Below are 18,505 nucleotides of genomic sequence, written 5' to 3' on the forward strand. Positions count from 1 at the left end.
TTCCAGTTATGGGGAGAGAAGTTTTAGTACTCATTAATCCATATCTTTTTTAAAAAACTTCTAAGTAATGACTTAGAGGGACATATATTCTCATAATTTAGCATAACAAAATACGTAATATAACATATTAACACTTTTTCTTTCCAATTTAATTCTGAGTTGTTTTATTTAGCCACCTATTATAAAAAGTAATTTGTGTTGAGAGCTCTGAGGAAATTTAGAAATTAAAGAGCTAATTAAATTCTTCAAGAGTAATTTTTGAGTCTCTGTATCAATATATAAATGTGTGTGCACATACTCAAACCTCTACAAGTCGCCAAATACTGTTGGACATTTCTGGAAATTGATCTTCCATGATGCCTACTTTGCCTAACTGTTTCCCCAGGGCAAATAAATCTAAACTTTAAGCCATATTTCCAAAGGAATCATAGATCACGCACCTGGTAGACTGAACCAGAATGTCAGAAATCACGACCAAGTAAGGAAAGAAAAGAATGAGAACCTGACCTATTTGCTGTGAACTTACTATTTATGGGGAATCTTAAGGGCGTTTTTACTATCTTAAGTTAAAATAATAATAAATATCCTATAAATCATTTAAATAAGGGCTCCATTTCCGTAGATAATTTAGCATCTTCAAAGTTATATTTAAATGGTATTTTGACAAATGCTTTGCCTGCATATTTTTTTAAAAAAGAGTTTTTCAAACATATTACAGAAGCATTATAAAAAAGGCACATCTGGGGTAAAAATTCTGGGATAGCAACCTGAAACAAAAATATGATCACAATTTGCAAAATGTGTTGCTGATTTAATGCTGCATATATATATACACTCATATTTCAAGGAATGTGCTTTTTGTCAGTTGGAGCTCTGACCTATAAAAATGATAGTTTCTGAATCTTTGCACTTATTGAAGTACAGTTTTTCCAAGGGGACACCTGAGAACATAATGCTGATTAGAATAGCAAGGTAAACATAAGTCACAGAAATGTTTATTTCTCTCCAACTAAGCACTCCGAGGCAATGCTGCAGGCAGAGGATCCACCAAGAAGAGATCGTGAGATCTACAGACACCTGTACTGAAGTAAAGGAAGTAGGATTGAGAAGAAGGAAATCCTGATACTTAAGGAGGTTGTAGCTGAGTCCTTGGCTGGTGATCTGGAGTTGGAGTGGCCCTTGAGAGTTGTCCCAAAATAAGGCAAGGGGACAAGGGCTTTATGCTTCCACATCAATTCATTGACTGCCAGCTTCCCTACGGGAGGGACATCTGAATGAGGATATTTCCTGTGGCCAAGGATAGTTATGAAAAGGACAAATCAGGATAATCAGATAGAGTGTGACAGTTGGGAGACCATGAAGGCCATTCTGTGGAGGTGGCATTTGATGAGACCAGAGTGAGAAGAAACCAGCTATGGTTCCATGTCGGATGATGACAATGGGGAAAAGCATTCTAAACAGAGTGAGCGAGTCCCTAGGTCCAGTCATCCCCAAGGTCATCGGTTCTCTTCTTTATCTCCTACTACTATCCATTCCTACTGTTCTTTTAATTTGAGCAAATGTATATTAAAATGTCATTTTGACCAGAGAATCCTAATATAAATCCTAGTATATATTGAACATATGCCAAGTTTGGAGGTTGAAGGGGGAGGAGGAGTGGGAGAACCTCTTTTCTGTGAATCAACAGAAAACAGCTAATTAAAAGAATTGTAAGATTTGCATGGACCACGTAGCAATGATTAGTTGGCTACCGAGAAGCACTTTCCAATTCGACTGTCCCTTGCCCATCTCCAACTCTAGAGGAAAGAAAAATCTAGATGTTCTCAACTCTAACTCCCCTTTGCAATTGAATGGCTATCTGACCCAGTTCTGGACAATGAGATGCAAGGAGAAGGTTTCTGAGGGGATTCTGAGAATGCTAATAGTCTCCCTAGTAGGAGAGAGAAAATGAAGAGAAGGCTTATTCCCCACTGGCCCTTCTTCCTGCCTTTGAATGTGACCTTGATATTTAGAGCTCTTGACATTGTAAAGGGCAGAAAGACAGAAGCTAAGCCAGAATCCTTCCATAGCTAAGCTGCTGAAACAATATCAGCCACTGCCTTTTTTTTTTTTTTTAATAAATAAATACATTTATTTTTTAAAAAAAGGAATTTACTCTCTTAACAACTTTCCTATAAATCATAGGGCCCAGTCACTGCCTTTTTACCTGCTCCTTCTTATGTGAGAAAAATGAACTCCTTGTTGTATAGGCCATTGGTGTTTGGCTTTTCTCTTTTTTGCAACTTTAAAGCATTCTTTACTGATACTGACTTTGTACTACATTTAATTTCTAAAACCTTGCAAAACCTAGAATAGGAGTTGGCATTACATAAAAATGTGCTAAGTAAACAAAATTAAAATATGTTGAAAAATACCGCAGCCAAAAAAAGGGAATTCCCTGGTGGTCCAGTGGTTAGGACTCCGAGCTTTCACTGCTGAGGACGTGGGTTCAATCCCTGGTCGGGAACTAAGATCCCACAAGCCATGCTGTGCGGCCAAAGAAAAAAAAAAGTTTTTGTTTTTGTTTTTCTTTTTTATTTATTTTTATTTATTTATTTTTGGCTGTGTTGGGTCTTCGTTGCTGCGCACGGGTTTTCTCTAGTTGTGGCGAGCGGGGGCTACTCTTCATTGCAGTGCACGGGCTTCTCATTGTGGTGGCTTCTCTTGTTGTGGAGCACGGGCTCTAGGAGCACGGGCTTCAGTAGTTGCGGCGGGCGGGCTCAGTAGTTGTGGCTCGCGGGCTCTAGAGCGCAGGCTCAGTAGTTGTGGCACACGGGCTTAGTTGCTCCGCGGCACGTGGGATCTTCCCAGACCAGGGCTCGAAACCGTGTCCACTGCATTGGCAGTTGGATTCTTAACCACTGCGCCACCGGGGAGGTCCAAAAAAAAAAAAAAAGAAAAATACCTTAAGGAGGTGGAACACATCATTACATTTACCTTGATGATGTCATTCAAGTCACTAAAAGTTAGAAAACCAAAGAACCCAAGTTTTTAATAGTTCTGTTATAAATAGTATTTAGGACAATCCTTCAGGTGAATGACGGGCATGAAATACTAATTGGATTATGTATTGATTCGATGTTGGTGTTGTGGTTGCTGTTTCATGTGTGTGTATGTTTTGTAGGAGACAGAGTGATTGCTAAAAGCCCACGCCACCAGTATCATGAACAGCAAGTATCATTTAGAGAGGTTGCCATGAGATTTCCTAACAAAACATTTCCCAGTCAAACTTCTGTGTGTGTGCGTGTGTGTGCGTGCGTGTGTGTGTGTGTTCGGAAGCAATTCACAGCACTGGGATGGCATCTCCCTGGAGGCCAATTGAAGACATGCACACATACACAGTAAGTTTAGAAAAGTGGTAAAAATATGTTATTATGTAAAATGTTATGTTTCCTGTACTATTCCTCACAACATTAATTATTAGGTCTAACTTGGTAAACACAAAACAAAACACTCAATAGGTAATTTAAGAGTACAGTTTATTAGGGACTTCCCTGGTGGTGCAGTAGTTAAGAATCCGGAATCAGGACACGGGTTTGAGCCCTGATCCGGGAAGATCCCACGTGCCGTAGAGCAACTAAGCCTGTGAGCAACTACTACTAGCAGCAACTACTGAGCCTGCGCTCTAGAGCCCGTGTGCCACAACTACTAGAGCCTGAGTGCCTAGAGCCCGTGCTCCGCAACAAGAGAAGCCACTGCAATGAGGAGCCCGTGCACCACAAGGAAGTGTAGCCCCGGCTCGCCTCAATTAAAGAAAGCTTGCACACAGCAACGAAGACCCAACGTAGCCAAAATAAATAATAAAATTTTTAAAAATTAAAAAAAAAAGAGAATCACCTCTTAAAAAAAAAAGAATACAGTGTATTAAATGAAAAGAAGGATATGGTATGATGTGATAAAAGTGAATGAAACACTTAACTGCCCTCTAAATTAGCTCTGAATGGAAACATCCAATACTAAATTAGGAAATTATAGATTCCCGAATTTAAGGGATTTTCACAAGGTGGGGACAGTGCAAAATTCCTGCGTAAGGCAAATCATAGCAGAACTCCCTGTGGGGTAAAAGCCATGCTAGGAATGTGCACCCAAGTCTCATGAAGCCAAAACCGCAGTACCTTTTATCTTCCTACAATGGTGAAGAGCCACGTGGAAGGATAGTACCTGCGATATTTGATCTCATCTTCTAGAATCTTTGAGTATATTTGGAAATTAATCCCCATTTATATAGCAATTGATCAGGTTTTTTAGAAACAACTTATAATCGAAAATCCTAAAGTCATGAGCAAAGCTTGTGAAAAATGAAAATCCTCTTGTTTTCCTTTAAGATTGTTGCTATAACGTTTTCATTTATTTTCCAAAAGTGGCAGAGAAAGAATAAGGGCAGGTTGCCAAGTTTGAGACTAGGAATGTCCTTGAAGACAGCCTAAACCAAAATAAACACGAAAACAAACATGCCTACAATGTAAAGATGGTAACACTGCATTATAATCAGTTGTCTCAGGAAGTAAAGATATTTTCAGTTAACTGAATGGGTGACAGTTACTTGGATTATTGTCATACTTAAAATGTCGGTGTTAAATGATTGCTTTAAGCACATAGTAATAAATTCTGCATTCTTAAGTGGCAAATACAACAAAGCTGAATACAGAGAATGTTGTTAGTGGAAGGAAAATTAAACATTAACAAATACCTGCAACACACATTTTTAATACACAGGAAACAAAGGGTGGATAAACAAACATGGTTCTGATATTTACCATTTTACTTAGAATTAGGAGCAGGTCAAAAACTCATGAACACAACCTGTCTGGGGGCACGCCCACCATTTCCCAAGCAAATGCATAAGGACTACACAGCACCTTAAAGATTTCTTCCTGGAAATCTGGGTTAATTATAGCATTTATGAAAATAGCATTCGTTAATTTCACACCTGCCATTAAATCCTACATGATCTCCTGGGATATGTTGTGATTACATTGTAGTCCTGCAAACCATATTTTCCCCACGTCAGTGTTAATTGTACAGGATTAACAAATAACAAGTGCCCTTTGCTTATACTGCCACTGTTGGTAATGTCTCCTCTTATAACCAATATAGCTTCTATTTCCTTTTGAATCCCCAGGTTCCCTGAGCAAGCATAAAGCCCTCTGTAATTCAACTGTGGCAGTTTTTCCTTCCTGCAATCCATGCTACCTGGAAAGCGATACCACAGAGCAGGAAGTTATATTTAACCTCAAAACTGTGGGAAAAGACAGTTCTTGCCTTTGCCAACTACAGTCTACCTGGTTAGGTTGGATATTCTTTTATTCACCACCTCTCGGGCAACCAACACTATTTTAGGAGAGCAACCAAGCAGAAATACCCTTGTCTCTGTCCCTCTTCTTTTCCTCCCTGGGAAGGGAAGACATGCCACATACCGATAGTTGATTGTCTAATTGGAAAGTTCTGTTAAGTTTGGGGTGGATAAGAGGTCACTGTAGCTGGGAATGTTTAGGGACCATCTGCTGAGAAAATGGCTCTTGAGGGCACTTTGAAGGACTAACAGGATTTGGGTTGGCCAAGGGGTAAGAGTTTGAGAATTATAACGAAATAAACGCAGAATCCCAGAAGTAGGTCATGGCAGGGTGACAAGACAAACCTAGGTGCCTCCCATCTTTCTCCACAGAGAAGGGAAATAGTTTCCCCCTAAAAAGGCCTTGAGTATTAACTAAATTTTGAAAAAGACCCAATTACTCTTTATTGTTCATTTCCTGAATTATCTACTTCTTATAAAAAATAAAGCGGAAAAAGCGAATCTATTCCTTCTGCTTTAAAAAAATTATGTTTATTGTGTCAAATTATTATGGTTTTCCTCTCCGAATGTATACACCCGGGAGAGCTAACTATTAAGAGCTTCCAAACTTCCAACCTTGAAGGAAAATCTGTCCTCCTTTAAAGATAAGGCTTTCTTTGAAAAGTTTGATTTAATAAACAAACCAACCAGTCAGGGAGTCAATTATATGGAATGCTGAACCCAGAGGGCAGTATCTACATTGAGTTGCTGTTCCTGCGGCACAGAAATGAGCCCTAGGTACAGAATCGCTTTACACCCCAGGGCTTATCAGTGGCCTTATTGGAAATAGTGACTCGCGGATTGTGGTTAAGTGTAAACATGTGACACAGCAGCAGTGGCATGAATGTCATTTCATGTGGCCACAATTTATCTGTGCTGGATTTCAAAACAGTAGGAAGATGCAAATGATGAATGGGGTTGCCCTTTCAGAAGTCTTTCAACTTTTTCCCTTTCCTTAGCTTCAGTCAGGACTAGGTTTCAAAGCAACTAACCAGTGACCAGCCGGGCAGTAGTTCCATCAGAATAATTAAGCTTCTGAACGGCTACTTCATCCACATTAAGGACAGGAATCAGGTACACACCTGAAAGAGCTTGTGGTGAGGAAAAATCTCGGAGACGAACAACTCTGTTGACTCAAAACCACCTTGACATAACAGGAAAATAATTCCATCACTACTTAGTCATCCATTGAATAAATACTGGTGGAGCATCCTCTCCGTACAAAGGATACAAAGACGTGAGCCTGCTTCCAAGGTGACATTCTGAAAGGAGAGAACAAGGCCCTCAAAATCTCTGCAAGCTGCCCTTGGGAAATGTGAGGAGATGGCTGAACACCCCACTGCGTGCCTTTGACTTCTCCTTTTGCACTATTTTTCAAATAATTTCTAATATGGGAAGGATTTCATGAGATAATTACCCAATTAATGAAGAAACGGGGAAAACATTAAGTGTGGTTACAACAATATTAATAGTCTGATGCAAGTATAAAACATTCCTGAGACCTTCTCTTCTAGAGCCCTGTACAAATAAGTATGCTATTTTAATTATTAAATAGAGAAAATAGGGAAAATTTAACACAAACCAAGAAGGTTTTACTATAACTGCCATGAATATTAGTATTGAAAGAAAGAATTACTTATGCTTTTATTTAGACTTTAGGATCTAATTCCTTGTAAATGCTATTGTGTAATGAGAAAGTAAGACCAATGGAATTGTTTGGGGAAACAGGATATCCTGGAATAATTCTTCCATTATGTTCAATATTCAATGTTAAAAAAAACATATATCACAGCACCATTTATCTGTTTGACACTGTCCTGAACATTAGGGAAAGAGCCATGAAAATTATGCTTTTAAAACAATGGTGTTTCAAATAATGTAGTTTTAGAATGTTTTGAAGATCTTTAAGTATTTTAAGTAAAATAATGCTTTTTTTTCCTAGAAATTGCATAACTTTGAACAAGGCATTAGCATTTACTGGAAGACTGTAAGATTATCAAAAATAAATATCAAAGCAATGCTGTTCCCATGGGAAGTTGAGGCCTGAGGTCTATCTGAATTAGAGATTTTTTTTCTGAAACCATTTCAGTCAAGAAGTCATAATATTACTCTTCTCGTCGGTCTTCTAGCATTTAATGAAGAACAGGAAGCCAGATGCCACCAGGCACTAACACTGCCACGGCCAAATCTAGGCTGGTGAGTTGCCAAGAAGTGTGTGCTAAACTTTGGCATTTGCATCCAGAACTGGGAAACCATACTGTAGTGACACTGTATCTATAGACAAGAGGGATGAATAAATCAACAATAAATTAAGTATTAAAAACGTCTAATTTCCAATACAGTGCTTCCAGCAACAACTGAAATTAAAAAACTGTTAAAACCCCACTACAGAACATACAATTTTGTTGTGAGGGCACTGAAGCAAAGGTTAACTGTAAAATAAAAGAAGGAATGAATATGCATTTGTAGCTAGGATGTCATGGCTGCTTTGTACACCCTGGTGACAAGGAGTAAATGTGTCAAATCCTATATAAGTTCAGAAGGTTCATAGTTTTAAAGCAAGGAAATTTTCCTCCTTTTTAAAAGTAAGATTCGAGGAGACCTTCAAGATGGCAGAGGAGTAAGACATGGAGATCACCTTCCTCCCCACAAATACATCAAAAATACATCTATATGTGGAACAACTCCTATGGAACACCTACTGAACGCTGGCAGAAGACCTCAGACCTCCCAAAAGGCAAGAAACTCCCCACGTGCCTGGGTAGGGCAAAAGAAAAAAGAAAACACAGAGACAAAAGAATAGGGACGGGACCTGCACCAGTGGGAGGGAGCCGTGAAGGAGGAAAGGTGTCCACACACTAGGAGCCCCTTCGCGGGCGGAGACTGCGGGTGGCAGAGGGGGGAAGCTTCGGAGCCACGGAGGAGAGCGCAGCCACAGGGGTGCGGAGAGCAAAGCGGAGAGACTCCCGCACAGAGGCTCGGCGCCGAGCAGCACTCACCAGCCCGAGAGGCTTGTCTGCTCCCCCACCAGGGCGGGCGGGGGCTGGGAGCTGAGGCGCGGGCTTCGGTCGGATCGCAGGGAGAGGACTGGGGTTGGCGGCGTGAACACAGCCTGAAGGGGCTAGTGTGCCACAGCTAGCCGGGAGGGAGTCCGGGAAAAGGTCTGCAGCTGCCGAAGAGGCAAGAGACTTTTTCTTGCCTCTTTGTTTCCTGGTGCGCGAGGAGAGGGGATTCAGAGCGCCGCCTAAACGAGCTCCAGAGACGGGCGCGAGCCGCGGCTATCAGCGCGGACCCCAGAGACGGGCATGAGACGCTAAGGCTGCTGCTGCCGCCACCAAACAGCCTGTGGGCGAGCACAGGTCACTCTCCACACCGCCCCTCCCGGGAGCCTGTGCAGCCCGCCACGGCCAGGCTCCCGTGATCCGGGGACAACTTCCCCGGGAGAGCGCACGACGCGCCTCCGGCTGGTGCAACGTCACGCCGGCCTCTGCCGCCGCAGGCTCGCCCCGCCTCCTCCGTACCGCTCCCTCCCCCCGGCCTGACTGAGCCAGAGCCCCCGAAGCAGCTGCTCCTTTAACCCCGTCCTGTCTGGGCGGGGAACAGACGCCCTCAGGCGACCTACATGCAGAGGCGGGTCCAAATCGAAAGCTGAACCCCGGGAGCTGTGCGAACAAAGAAGAGAAGGGAAATCTCTCCCAGCAGCCTCAGGAGCAGCGGATTAAATCTCCACAATCAACTTGATGTACCTGCATCTGTGGAGTACCTGAATAGACAATGAATCAAACCAAAATTGAGGTGGTGGACTTTGGGAGCAACTGTAGACTTAGGGTTTGCTTTCTGCATCTAATTTGTTTCTGGTCTTATGTTTATCTTAGTTTAGTATTTAGAGTTTATTATCATTGGTAGATTTGTTTATTGATTTGGTTGCTCTCTTCCTTTTTTTTTTATATAGATATATTTTTCTTTCCTTTTTCTCTTTTTGTGAGTGTGTATGTGTATGCTTCTTTGTGTGATTTTGTCTGTATAACTTTGCTTTTACCATTTGCCTTAGGGGTCTGTCTGTCCGTTTTTTGTTTTTGTTTTTTTTTAAGTATAGTTTTTAGCACTTGTTATCATTGGTGGATTTGTTTTTGGGTTTGGTTATTCTCTTCTTTCCTTCTTTCCTTTTTTTAAATTACTTTTTAATTTATTTTTAATAATTTTTTCTTATTTTTTATTTTAATAACTTTATTTTTTAAATTTGTTTCTTTCTTTTTCTCTACCTTTTCTTCTGAGCCATGTGGCAGACAGGGTCTTCGTACTACGGCTGGGTGTCAGGCCTGTGCCTCTGAGGAGGGAGAGCCGAGTTCAGGACATTGGTCCACCAGAGTCCTCCTGGCTCCATGTAATATCAAATGGCGAAAGCTCTCCCAGAGATCTCCATCTCAACACAGAGACCCAGCTCCACTCAATGACCAGCAAGCTACAGGGCCAGACACCCTATGCCAAACAACTAGCAAGACAGGAACAAAACCCCACCCATTAGCAGAGAGGCGGCCTAAAATCATAATAAGGTCACAGACACCCCAAAACACATCACCGGACACGGTCCTGCCTGCCAGAAAGACTAGATCGAACCTCATCCACCAGAACACAGGCACCAGTCCCCTCCACCACGAATCCTACACAACCCACTGAACCAACCTTAGCCAATGGGGGCAGACACCAAAAACAACAAAAACTACGAACCTGCAGCCTGTGAAAAGGAGACCCTAAACACAGTAAGTTAAGCAAAACGAGAAGACAGAGAAACACACAGCAGATAAAGGAGCAAGGTAAAAACCCACCAGACCAAACAAATGAAGAGAAATAGGCTAATAAACTACCTGGAAAAGAATTCAGAGTACTGAGAGTAAAGATGATCCAAAATCTTGGAAATAAAATGGAGAAAATACAAGAAACGTTTAACAAGGACCTAGAAGAACTAAAAAACAAACAAACAATGATGCACAACACAATAAATGAAATTAAAAATTCTCTAGAAGGAATCAGTAGCAGAATAACTGAGGCAGAAGAACGGATAAGTGACCTGGAAGATAAAATAGTGGAAATAACTACCACAGAGCAGAATAAAGAAAAAAGAATGAAAAGAACTGAGGACAGTCTCACAGACCTCTGGGACAACATTAACCACACCAACATTCAAATTATAGGGGTCCTAGAAAAAGAAGAGAAAAAGAAAGGGACTGAGAAAATATTTGAAGAGATTATAGTTGAAAACTTCCCTAATATGGGAAAGGAAATAGTCAATCAAGACCAGGAAGTGCAGAGAGTCCCATACAGGATAAATCCAAGGAGAAACACACCAAGACACATATTAATCAAACTATCAAAAATTAAATACAAAGAAAAATTATTAAAAGCAGCAAGGGAAAAACAACAAATAACATACAAGGGAATCCCCATAAGGTTAACAGCTGATCTTTCAGCAGAAACTCTGAGAGCCAGAAGGGAGTGGCAGGACATATTTAAAGTGATGAAAGGGAAAAACCTGCAACCAAGATTACTCTACCCAGCAAGGATCTCATTCAGATTTGACGGAGAAATTAAAACCTTTACAGACAAGCAAAAGCTAAGAGAATTCAGCACCACCAAACCAGCTTTACAACAAATGCTAAAGGAACTTCTCTAGGCAGGAAACACAAGAGAAGGAAAAGACCTACAATAACAAACCCAAAACAATTAAGAAAATGGTAATAGGAACATACATATCGATAATTACTTAAACGTGAATGGATTAAATGCTCCAACCAAAAGACACAGACTGGCTGAATGGATACAAAAACAAGACCTGTATATATGCTGTCTACAAGAGACCCACTTCAGACTTAGGGACACATACAGACTGAAAGTGAGGGGATGGAAAAAGGTATTCCATGCAAATGTAAATCAAAAGAAAGCTGGAGTAGCAATTCTCATATCAGAGAAAATAGACTTCATAATAAAGACTATTACAAGAGACAAAGAAGGACACTACATAATGGTCAAGGGGTCAATCCAAGAAGATATAACAATTGTAAATATTTATGCACCCAACATAGGAGCACCTCAATACATAAGGCAAATGGTAACAGCCATAAAAGGGGAAATCGACAGTAATACAATCATAGTAGGGGACTTTAACACCCCACTTTCACCAATGGACAGATCATCCAAAATGAAAATAAATAAGGAAACACAAGCTTTAAATGATACATTAAACAAGATGGACTTGATTGGTATTTATAGGACATTCCATCCAAAAACAACAGAATACACTTTCTTCTCAAGTGCTCATGGAACATTCTCCAGGATAGATCATATCCTGGGTCACAAATCAAGCCTTGGTAAATTTAAGAAAATTGAAATCATATCAAGTGTCTTTTCCAAACACAACGCTATGAGACTAGATATTAATTATGGGAAAAAAATCTGTAAAAGTACAAACACATGGAGGCTAAACAATACAGTACTAAATAACCAAGAGATCACTGAAGAAATCAAAGAGGAAATCAAAAAATACCTAGTAACAAATGACAGTGAAAACACGACGATCCAAAACCTATGGGATGCAGCAAAAGCAGTTCTAAGAGGGAAGTTTATAGCAATACAATCCTACCTCAAGAAACAAGAAAAATCTCAAATAAACAACCTAACCTTACGCCTAAAGCAATTAGAGAAAGAAGAACAAAAAAACCCCTAAGTTAGCAGAGGAAAGAAATCATAAAGATCAGATCAGAAATAAATGAAAGAGAAATGAAGGAAATAATAGCAAAGATCAATAAAACTAAAAGCTGGTTCTTTGAGAAGACAAACAAAATTGATAGACCATTAGCCAGACTCATTAAGAAAAAAAGGGAGAAGACTCAAATCAATAGAATTAGAAATGAAAAAGGAGAAGTAACAACTGACACTGCAGAAATACAAAGGATCATGAGAGATTACTACAAGCAACTCTATGCCAATAAAATGGACAACCTGGAAGAAATGGACAAATTCTTAGAAAAGCATAACCTTCCCAGACTGAACCAGGAAGAAATAGAAAATATAAACAGACCAATCACAAGCACTGAAATTGAGACTGTGATTAAAAATCTTCCAACAAACAAAAGCCCAGGACCAGATGGCTTCACAGGCAAATTCTATCAAACATTTAGGGAAGAGCTAACACCTATCCTTCTCAAACTCTTCCAAAATATAGCAGAAGGAGGAACACTCCCCAACTCATTCTATGAGGCCACCATCACCCTGATACCAAAACCAGACAAAGATGTCACAAAAAAAGAAAACTACAGACCAATATCACTGATGAACATAGATGCAGAAATCCTCAACAAATACTAGCAAACAGAATCCAACAGCATATTAAAAGGATTATACACCATGATCAAGTGGGGTTTATCCCAGGAATGCAAGGATTCTTCAATATATGCAAATCAATCAATGTGATACACCATATTAACAAACTGAAGCATAAAAACCATATGATCATTTCAATAGATGCAGAAAAAGCTTTCAACAAAATCAACACCTATTTATGATAAAAACCCTCCAGAAAGTAGGCACAGAGGGAACTTAACTCAACATAATGAAGGCCGTATATGACAAACCCACAGCAAACATCGTTCTCAATGGTGAAAAACTGAAACCATTTCCTCTAAGATCAGGAACAAGACAAGGTTGTCCACACTCACCACTATTATTCAACATAGTTTTGGAAGTTTTAGCCACAGTAATCAGAGAAGAAAAAGAAATAAAAGGAATCCAAATAAGAAAAGAAGAAGTAAAGCTGTCACTGTTTGCAGATGACATGATACCCTACATAGAGAATCCTAAAGATGCTGAAAACTACTAGAGTTAATCAATGAATTTGGTAAAGTAGCAGGATGCAAAATTGCACAGAAATCTCTTGCATTCCTATACACTAATGATGAAAAATCTGAAAGAGAAATTAAGGAAACACTCCCATTTACCATTGCAACAAAAAGAATTTAATACCTAGGAATAAGCCTACCTAAGGAGACAAAAGACCTCTATGCAGAAAACTATAAGACACTGATGAAAGAAATTAAAGATGATACAAACAGATGGAGAGATATACCATGTTCTTGCATTGGAAGAATCAACATTGTGAAAATGACTATACTACCGAAAGGAATCTACAGATTCAATGCAATCTCTATCACACTACCAATGGCATTTTTCACAGAACTAGAACAAAAAATTTCACAATTTGTATGGAAACACAAAAGACCCCGAATAGCCAAAGCAATCTTGAGAAAGAAAAACGGAGCTGGAGGAATCAGGCTCCCTGACTTCAGACTATACTACAAAGCTACAGTAATCAGGACAGTATGGTACTGGCACAAAACAGAAATATAGATCCTAGAGGGGTGGGATAGGGAGGGTGGGAGGGAGACGCAAGAGGGAGGAGATATGGGGATATATGTATATGTATAGCTGATTCACTTTGTTATAAAGCAGAAACTAACACACCATTGTAAAACACTTATACTCCAATAAAGATGTTAAAAAATAATAAAAAAATGAAAGTAAGACTCAAACTGGAAATGTCAAAATGCAATTTCAATTAAAAGACAATTTTAAAGACACTTGTAGAAGCGTTCAGGTTCTCTGCAAAATTCTACACCTTGAACAGGTTCAGGTAAATGGAAATTCATTTCAGCAGGACCAGGGTCCATAATATGTCTACTCATCTCCACATCTCTGGGTCCAGGGAAGTATTAAATATGCAGTTGACATTCCACAAACACTGTGAGCACGGCATGGAGGAGCATGCATTTGCTTTTTTTAGGGATCTTCATGCTCTCCTGTGCTGAGTTGCCAACTTAGATAAACTGGGAGCTACATTTCCTAGAATTGCCTTTCATATACAGTGTTGGGTTAGAATCACCTAAAAGCAGGATCAACTTATCCTTTAAAAAGTCAGAACTAACTACATAATTTGCAGGAACCAATGCAAAATGAAAATGTGTGCCCCTTATTAGTTTGCCAATTAATCACAAAATACCACAGGCTGTGTGGCTTAAACAACAGAAATTTGTTTTCTCACAATTCTGGAGACTGGAAGTCCAAATGCCAGCATATGAGTGATCCCAGGCAAGACTAACAGAAAAACTGCCCAATAAACCTAGCTCAGATTGCTCCCCCGCAGAGCAAATAATTGATGGGGTTTGTTGTTGTTGTTGTTGTTGCTGTTTTGTTTTTGTTTTTAATTCAGCAGTAGACAACTGATTTTAAAAATTGGTACTAAAAATGTGCTACCATAACAAAAATTTAAAACCCATGGCATTGGCTTTGGTAGGAGATGGGCTGATGGAGGAAGGCTGGAAAAGTAGCAGGGAAACTGTTAGTAGAGGGAAAAGCAGTGGGGAACTGCTGGAGGACTCTTGTCCCTCAGAATATATGGAGGTTGAAAAATTTGCAAAGCCATCACTTGGTATGATGGTAGAAAATATGCATAAAGACCTTACAGATCAGGCTAAGGAAAACTTCAGACAGAATTTTGAATTTACAAGTTTGGTGCTTCTAGCCATATATAGCAAAGCACTTCAAGAGAGATAGGAGCTCCAGAAAGGACTTTTCAGCTTGTTAATATAGAGGGGCAAGATTTGCTGGGTTGATAAATAAAACTGCTGCTCATCTTCTGTCTCTTCATCCAGCAAACGAGTCTCTCAGTAAAAAATAGCTCCAGAATTAAGAATAAATCAAGAGTGTGTCCGTAAGACCCTTTGTTAAGACCCGAAAATGATTTAAGACAGCGCCTCGTAGATCCCTTCAGCAGGACAAAGGGTCTCTAAGAATCTTAAGGATGTTTTATCACAGCATCCTGACCTGCCATCCAAAGCAGAAGAGGTCTACTTCAAAAAGAATGACTGTTACCTGAAAACTGGGTTGGCCTCTTGGTGGGTGTTGAGCCAAAAGACACAACCAAGCCAAAGACCGGGAGAAGGAAGGATTTATTATTACTTGTGGCAAGTAAGGAGAACCCCGGGGATCTTTCACAAAGCAGTGTCTCCCCAGCAGCAAAAGTGGGGAAGTTTTAAGCTAAGGGTACATGCATATTCATGAAGGGGCTTGGGAGGTCAACAGAGTCCAAGCTTTAGTTAATTGAAGTCACGAGGGTCAGAAAAGTTCAACCTCATCCTCTCTTAGGGTCCAGTTGCTCTGGTGGTTGAGTGCTTCAGGCTAATCTTTACCATTGAAGGAGAACTGGGAGTCTTTACAACTGATACAGTACCTTTGCTATTGTCACTTCTCTTGCCTGATAACAGTTGTTTCTGCATTCTTTTGTTCCCTTAAGATCCTTAATTACTGAGACCTGTTCAAGGGCAAGCATTGTGGCCAGGCTTAGATCACAAAATGGCTTGGGCCAAAAATGGCTTCTCCTATGTCAGGAAAGCCATGCCTGGTTCTCTTTCTCCGGGGCCCACCCTACCCTTTCTGCTTACATGAAAACTTGGAGGGCTGAACAGAAGAATGTTGGACCCTTGAGCATAGATTGAATTTAGTCATTTGCCAAAATATTATTCACCACGATAAAGGGTATGTTTTGTGAGCTGGCAAGATATATCTCTTATAATTACTATTCAGAGACATAAATGTCATAAATAACATTAAATTGCTTTTATAAGGAAGAACTTGATTATTTGTTTTAACATTTTGGTTTGTGATTTTTTTTTTTTTTTTTTTTTTACAAACTGCGTGTAGAGATTGACAGTCCAGGTAAAGACCTTTATTATATGCTGTTGAGATTCAGATGTAATGTTTACAGTGACCCACAAGAAGTTCTTTATCAATGAGACTGAATGGAAACATGTCACATAAATTAGCATTCTGTCCATTAAGAAAGAGAACTCCTACCAATTATCTTAAACTCTTTTAAAAATATCTGTAAATGTCTTTTCAGAAATAAAGAGGGTACCAAGAACAAGAACCTATATCAGAAAGGGTTACAAATTTTGCTTTCAATCCCTGTAAAATTGTAATAAAAATGAATTGAAGCTATCAGGCAAGTAAAGAAATAATACAATCATTCACATTAAAAAAAAATAGCATACAGGAGGTGTAAAGTCAAAGCATCTTCCTTTACTGAAAGAAAACTTCAAAGATAAGAGTAACTTGGAGATTAACCGGTAAACAGTGCATAACAAATGATATCAGTAGCTAGTTAAAAATAGCTACTTTAAAAATAGCTTATCCTGTATCTTAAGTAATAAGATTGATCAAGAACCTCTGAGACATTTGATTCACAAAATAAATTTTAAAAAAACCAACAAATTTCTCTGTACCCTCACCCCGAAATAACTTCCTGTTTAGATTGAAATGGTTAAAAATACGACAGGACACCCTTGATAAGTTCAAATGAAGGTCACACCTCAAGTAATTTACAATATTTGACTTAATAGTTTTATGTTCTTAAATCCAGGAAAAGAAATCATTCACAGGATGTCATATCCTTGGTCTTTCAAGGAGAAAAGGAAGCCAAAAGATTTGGCAAATTTTGTCTTCAGTTACTTTTTACATTAAGGAAGATTTTACCGGGAAGGAACAAGAGAAACTTGACTGGTGTGGCCATACATTCAGAAATTTTTATGGTGGCTTGGACATGCTGAGTACTTTGAGACCAAAGCCTTGTGCATCTGGAGAATAGCACCGTACTAATCCTTGATTCCCTTTACTTGTCCTTCTATTCTTATTGGCAAAAGGAGAGAACATTAGCTAGTATTTGGTGATTCCACCAACTCATTAGGAAAATAACTTGCAGCCAGATATGTGTGAATGTATGGTGGATTGTTGGTGTTGAGTATAGAAAGAGGGGAAACCAAAGATGAGTAAATGATGGGATTAGCTATAACTTTCTACTTTTGTTACTTATTAGATTAAAACTTCTGTTAGGTTTGTTTGTTTGCTTGTTTTAATTAAAAAAAAATATGGAAAGGAAGATGGATTTTTCTCTTACATAAATTAATTCAACCAACAAGTAGCATTAATAGTCTATGACCATCCTAATGTTGTTTGGGGGACTGTAAGTAGTAAGGGTTATGACAGTTCAGATTCAGGGAATTAAAATCTCTAAGAGATTTTACTTCTGTACCCCTAGTTTCAGCAACAGTGCCTGACTCATGGTATATACTCAGGAAATATTTGTTAAATGGATTAATTAGTACAGGGATCAACCACAATATTTCTCAATTTGTAGGCATTGTGCAAAAAAAAAAAAAAAAAAGAAAGAAAGAAAGAAAAAAAAGACAGAGAACAGTATTATCTTGAATAATCAAAGGAGGCTCAAAAAAGTTGTCATGTGGAAAACTTTCAAAATGTTTACCCAGAGAATAAATACATAATGTTTATTACTGAAAAAGGTGAGAGAAAACAGACCTTTCTCAAAATCTAAAAAGTAATACTAATATTTTCTGTGGTGTCCCATACCTGTATTACTCTATTCATTAGGGTCCCTATGAGTCAATGATCACATACAGTACCTTGCAATGTCTTCTTGGGCTCAACTGGAAAACTAAGTAAGCTGAGAAACAAGAAATTATTCATGTCTCCAGACAGAAAAATTGATAGCAAAACACATATTTAACTTGATATAGGTCAAAGGAACAAAGTGATTTATTGATGCCTTTTATAGTGTTTCATTTATCTTGTTGAATGTTATGGACATGCATGGTCCATCCTTTCACTTCACAGGATGCAGAGAAGACTAGTTATATTATGCACAGCAGAGGTGCAAGTCACTTTGTCTCCCCACGATATAGCCCAAAACCCCATTCCATGAAGACAGTCTAACACCCAACAGAACAGCTTGTGTACTTGCCCACATTGCACTGACCAAGGAGAGCCCCCAGACACTGGGAAATGAATTATCTTTGGTGGGTTATCTTTGATATAGCTTCCATGTGGATTGCCCTCAGCACTGGGACTGGGACAGAACTGGGAAGTCTTTCCTCACCTGCCTCTAATAATTAACCCTCTTTGAGACCAGTAATCTTCAGGGCAGAACTGAGTAGTAGACCCTTAGCTCCAAGCCAGCTTCACGGTGCTGGGTATTCTTGGTTGATGTGGAAGGATAAAATACACGGCCCTACC

At 39.3% G+C, this 18,505-nt stretch overlaps 1 protein-coding gene across 1 annotated transcript in view; it reads right to left on the reverse strand.

Annotated features, from left to right (window-relative positions):
* LOC133094923 (uncharacterized) overlaps positions 1 to 18,505 on the reverse strand; it is a gene marked incomplete at its 5' end in the record, with an annotated part of 263,216 nt that overhangs the window by 104,697 nt on the left and 140,014 nt on the right. The window lies entirely within an intron of this gene.

This window comes from Eubalaena glacialis, chromosome 7 (assembly GCF_028564815.1).
Source record: "Eubalaena glacialis isolate mEubGla1 chromosome 7, mEubGla1.1.hap2.+ XY, whole genome shotgun sequence".
NCBI classification, from domain to species: domain Eukaryota; kingdom Metazoa; phylum Chordata; class Mammalia; order Artiodactyla; family Balaenidae; genus Eubalaena; species Eubalaena glacialis.